Below are 6,294 nucleotides of genomic sequence, written 5' to 3' on the forward strand. Positions count from 1 at the left end.
AATCACTTCATTTTTATTTTTTTCAAAGTGAAAGTAAGTTTATTTTTTTCTTTTCTTTTCTTTTTTTTTTTTTTTTTTTTTTTGAGACGGAGTTTCGCTCTTGTTACCCAGGCTGGAGTGCAATGGCGCGATCTCGGCTCACGGCAACCTCCACCTCCTGGGTTCAGGCAATTCTCCTGCCTCAGCCTCCTGGGTAGCTGGGATTACAGGCACACACCACCATGCCCAGCTGATTTTTTGTATTTTTAGTAGAGACGGGGTTTCACCATGTTGACCATGATGGTCTCGATCTCTTAACCTTGTAATCCACCCAGCTCGGCTTCCCAAAGTGCTGGGATTACAGGCTTGAGCCACCGCGCCCGGCTTCTTTTCTTTTCTTTTTCTTTCTTTTTTTTTTTTTTTTGAGATGGAGTTTCGCTCTTGTTACCCAGGCTGGAGGGCAATGGCGCGATCTCCGCTCACCGCAACCTCCGCCTCCTGGGTTCAGGCAATTATCCTGCCTCAGCCTCCTGAGTAGCTGGGATTACAGGCACGGACCACCATGCCCAGCTAGTTTTTTGTATTTTTAGTAGAGACGGGGTTTCACCGTGTTGACCAGGATGGTCTCGATCTCTTGACCTCGTGATCCACCGGCCTCGGCCTCCCAAAGTGCTGGGATTACAGGCTTGAGCCACCGCGCCCGGCCAAGTTTATTTTTTTAAAAAGCAATGGAATAAAAAATGGCTACTCCGTAGGTGGAGCAGCCCACATCATTGTTTTAGAGAGTTCTACTACTCTGGTCCTCTTCCGCAGGGGACAAGAAGTCTAAGGACCTAAGTGGACTTGCCAACCCCAAACCCACATCCACCTTCTCAACCATACTCTGAGTATCCGGTCTTTCAGATTCCAGTTCCAAATAGCCCTAACCCATTTCCAGAATGATGCAGAGTACCTGGGCCAGGACACACCACAGTCTGGTCTTGGTTTGAGATTGGGTCAACATTGAAATTTGTAAGAATTAGAGAATAAGGACGTCAGTTCTGATTTACTCCAAAAAGGACTAGTAAGCACTGCAATACATGCCGAAATATGAGAGATACAGGCAGGTAGATAAAGCTGCCCTTCATCTGCCTCTTGATTTGGGGGATGCAAGTCTGGACTTTGGCTTTGTTGTTCAGAGTTGATTGATTTTGTTTTACCAACCCTTTATTACCTCTGGAGACAGGTGACCTGGGGTAAAGAAAGGTAGAACAGGTAGGGTGTGGTGGCTTATGCCTGTAATCCCAGCACTTTGGGAGGCTGAGGTGGGCGGATTGCTTAAGCCCGGGAGTTTGAGACTAGCCTGACCAACATAGTGAAACCCTGTCTCTACCAAAAATATAAAAATTAGCCGGGTGCGGTGGCGCACACCTGTAATCTCAACTGTAGAGGCTGAGGCTGGAGTATCAGTTGAGCCCAGGAGGCAGAGGTTGCCGTGAGCTTAGATCAAGTCACTGCACTCCAGCCTGGGTGACAAAGTGAGACTCCACCTCCAGAAAAGGGAAAAAGAAAATTAAAAAGGTAGAACAAAATTGATGAGTTGGGTACAACAGGGTGGGAGTAGGGGGAAGGGAGTATTTACGTTTAGCAATCCCTAACAGCCCCTTTCCTTCTATTTTTATTTTAAAAAGTTACACCTATCTTTTTCTTGATTTTTTTAAGGAAAAAATATATCTGTATATCTTGCAAGAAAAAAAATATTTCTTAGAGATGGGGTCTCACTATGTTGCCTAGGCTGGTCAAGAACTCCTGGGCTTGGCCAGGCTCAGTGGCTTATGCCTGTAATCCCAGCAGTTTGGGAGACCAAGGTGGGTGGATCACGAGGTCAGGAGATCGAGGCCGTCCTGACCCAACACGGTGAAACCCTGTTTCTACCAAAAATACAAATAAATAATCTGGGCGTGGTGGTGCACACCTGTAGTCCCAACTACTCGGGAGGCTGAGGCAGGAGAATTGCTAGAACCTGGGAGGTAGAGATTGCAGTGAGCTGAGATCGAGCCATTGTACTACAGCCTGGGTGACAGAGCAAGACTCTGTCTCAAAAAATAAAAAAAAAAGAAAAAGAAAAAAAGGTAGCCTGAGGATCCTTGTGATGGAACAGTTCTGTATCTTGACTGTAGTGTTGTTCCTCTGTGATATTTACATATGCAATAAAATTGTGTAGAACTAAACATGCCCAAACATGATGTATGTAAAAATGGTGAAATCTGAATAAGATTGGTAAATTTTAATAATGATAATTTCCTGGTGTGATACTGTACTGTATTTATGCAGGATGTTATCATTAGGAGGAACTGGATGAAGGGTATGTTGGATTTTTTTTTTTTTTTTTTTTTTTTTGAGACAGAGTTTCGTTCTTGTTACCCAGGCTGGAGTGCAATGGCGCGATCTCGGCTCACCGCAACCTCCGCCTCCTGGGTTCAGGCAATTCTTCTGCCTCAGCCTCCTGAGTAGCTGGGATTACAGGCACGCGCCACCATGCCCAGCTAATTTTTTGTATTTTTAGTAGAGACGGGGTTTCACCATGTTGACCAGGATGGTCTCGATCTCTAGACCTCGTGATCCACCCGCCTCGGCCTCCCAAAGTGCTGGGATTACAGGCTTGAGCCACCGCACCCGGCTGGATCTTTATTTTAGTTTTTTGGAAACAGAGTCTTGCTCTGTCGCACAGACTGGAGTGGTGGTGCCATTTTGTCTCACTGCAACCTCTGCCTCCTTCCTGGGTGCAAGCAATTATAATGCCTCAGGCTCCCAAGTAGCTGGGTTTACAGGCATGTGCCACCATGCCTGGCTAATTTTTGCATATTTAGTAGAGATGGGGTTTTGCCATGTTGGTCAGGCTGATCTCGAACTCCTGGCCTCAAGAAATCTGCCGGCCTCAGCCTCCCAAAATGCAAGGGTTACAGGAGTGAGCCACTGCACTTGGCCATTAGATCTTTAATAACTGTATGTGAATCTACAATTATGTCAAAATAAGTTTAAAAAAAAATCTGCAATCACAACATCAATTACTTCTTTTTCCCAGGTAGTAAAGCTCTGTATTTTGCTCTTGATTGGACTAATGCCTGTGGACAGAGAAATTCATGTGCCTACTGGGTTAGAGTTAGTTTTACTACCTATTCCTGAACCAATTACTGTGGCAAGGTGACTGAGATCACCCTCATGGTCTATGCATCAAGACACATTCTTGAAGTCTAAACTCTGAAACCTCATGGGTACTGTGGAGTGGAGAGTGGCGTTGAGTAGAGTGGAGTTGAGTGGAGAGTGGAGTAGAGGAGTGGAGAGTTGAGAGTGGAGTGGAGTGTGGAGTGGAGTGGAGTGAAGTGTGGAGTGGAGTGGAATGGAGAGTGGAGAGTGGAGTGGAGTGGAGTGTGGAGTGGAATGGAGAGTGGAGTGGAATGGAGAGTGGGGTGGAATGGTGTACTGGTTCGCTCTTTCCCCTTCCCTATCACTCTTTGTACTCACCTGGGCCTTATATCCATGGAAATTCGGTTCTTCTGGGTAAATCAAAATAAGGGGCTCAGGCATGACAGAGTATTTATCTACCTCAGTAGAAAGACCAGAAGGTGGTTGGGGGTCGTATGGCGGATTCATTATCTTCAGGGCTCACTGTCCTGTTTTCTGCTCCAACATTCTTGGGCATCACAATCTGTCCTCAATGTTATCTGATAGTCCAGGATGACTGCTGGAGTTTCATAGTCCAGATGGGAAAGAGAAAGTGCAAACTGTCATTCATCCCAATTGAGAATTGAGTGACTCTTCCCACTTTTTTTTTTTTTTTGAGATGGATTTTCTCTCTGTCACCCAGGCTGGAGTGCAATGGCACGATCTCGGGTCACTGCAACCTCCGCCTCCTAGGTTCAAGTGAGTGTTTTGCCTCAGGTTTCCGAGTGGCTGGGATTACAAGTGCATGCCACCACCCCCAGCTAATTTTTGTATTTTTATTAGAGACGGGGTTTCAACATGTTGACCAGGATGGTCTCGATCTCCTGACGTTGTGATCCACCCACTTCAGCCTCCCAAACTGTTGTGATTACAGGCGTGAGCCACCGCTCCAGCCTTTTTTTATTTTTAAAGGTTGCCATTGAAAAAGGTGGTGTTTTAATTCATTGCACAAACTTGAGAACACCTTTGAGGGGGAAAAGGGATGCCTTTAATAACCATGTAAGAACAACAGGTAGAAGTAGGAAGCACTTGAGATAAACTGAGAAAAATTATCACCTTATCTTTGAAGACACTTCTCAAAAGTCTGTTCCCCACAGCAACTTGGGCAGTAGGCATATGACTAGGCAGGGTAAAACTCTGCATTCTTTGTGGAAGGAAGGAGGAATGTCAGAATGGCTGTTGGGTAGGCAATTAGCAGTTTTTGTAGCTAGTTCTGTAGCAGGCCCTGAATTAACATTGTCTGTGACCTGAGTTTTACAATGTCTTTTGAAACGACTCCTTTGACTTGGCCTTCACCCTTCTTTGCAAAGGCACTCCAAATAGGTTGTGAATTGTGGCTGGGACCAAACCCTCTTTGGACCTCATCTCTTCCCTTTTATTTTGCAACATCTTCCCTCAGCCAAAAGTTAAAGGACCTCATGAAACAGACTAGAGAAGTGTGTGTGTACTCCACACAAAGAATTAGGATTCTTGGAGCCATTCTCCTCAGCTACTTCTAAAGAGAATCAAGCTGAAATAGTTAAGAAAGATAGAGATATCTTAGAAAAACAAAGAGGAAGGCTGAGCACAGTGGTTCATGCTTATAACCCCAGCCCTTTGGGAGGCTGAGGTAAACGGATCACCTGAAGTCGAGAGTTCGAGACCAGCCTGACTAACGTGGATGAACCCCGTCTCTACTAAAAATGCAAAATTAGCTGGGTGTGGTGGCACATGCCTGTAATCCCAGCTACTCGGGAGGCTGAGGCAGGAGAATTGCTTGAACCCAGGAGGTGGAGGTTGCAGCGAGCTGAGATTGTACCATTGCACTCGACAGAGTGACACTCCATCTCAAAAAACAAAACAAAACAAAGCCCAGAAACTTATTTTCTCACATTTTATTTTCTGGATACTAGAAGTCCAAGATCAAAGAGTCTGCAGGGTTGGTTTCCCCTGAGGTCTCTCTCCTTGGCCCGCAGACAGCCGCCTTCTGAGTATGTCCTCACATGACCTTTTCTCTGTGCGCATGCACCTCTGGTGGCTCTTCCTCTTCTTATAAGGACACCAGTACTGTCAGCTTAGGGCCTCAGTCTTACTGTCCCTGTAAAGATCATATCTCCAAGCAGGCTCAGTGTCTCATGCCTGTAATTCTGGCACTTTGGGAGCCTGAGGTAGGTAGATCACTTGAGGTTGGGAGTTCAAGACCAGCTGGCCAGCACAGCGAAGCCCTGTCTCTACTAAAAATACAAAAATCAGCCAGGTGTGCTGGTGCACACCCATAATCCCAGCTACTCCGAAGGCTGAGACAGGAGAAACGCTTGAACCTGGGAGGTGTAGGTTTCAGTGAGTCAAGATTGCGCCACTGCACTGCAGCCTGAGTGACAAAGCAAAACTCTGACTCAAAAAAAGAAAAGAAAAAAAGAAAACTTCAAATATAGTCCACATGAAGTGTTGGGAGCTGTGTGTATGTGGTGGGGACATGGACACAATTTGGCCCATAATGCTGTCTATCCCTCTGCTGTGGGACTCCTTAGAGGGGGAGCGGGGTCACTGAGGCCATCCTTCCAGCCATTCCCTGGCAAAAGCATGAGGATTGTCAATGAAGAGTAGCCCAATTGCCAAATGGGTATGTTCTAAGTCTCCAGTCAGTGCCAGATGTGACAGAAAAATCACCCCAATGAGCCCTACCTGTTGGGGCAGTTCGTTGTGCAGTAGGACATAATCAGAACAAGCAGTGGGATTCTATTACTACTCAAATCAATGTGTGGAGCCTAACTGTGGCAGGTGCTATGGAGGATGAGACAGGATGCTATGTGAAAGAATAACACTGAGTGGGAACGGCATCCCGAACTGCAAGGAAGAAATGATGGAAGGACCTGGAGATGTTGGGCCTGAAGAAGATGTCAATGCTTTCGTGAGCTCTGGAACCATTTCTCTTCCCTTTCTGGGCTAAACTCAGAAAAGCAGATGCGGCCGCTTTCCTTGCAGGTGACCACTCCCTCCAGATCAGCCTCTCATAAGACTTTTTCCATCTTCCCAGGTCACAACAGCTTCTCCCTTTTTAACGTCACATTAGGCTGTGCATGCACTGCCATGAAGACATACCTGAGGGTCGGGCACGGAGGTCACGCCTGC

This window comes from Saimiri boliviensis, chromosome 4 (assembly GCF_048565385.1).
Source record: "Saimiri boliviensis isolate mSaiBol1 chromosome 4, mSaiBol1.pri, whole genome shotgun sequence".
Lineage (NCBI taxonomy): Eukaryota > Metazoa > Chordata > Mammalia > Primates > Cebidae > Saimiri > Saimiri boliviensis.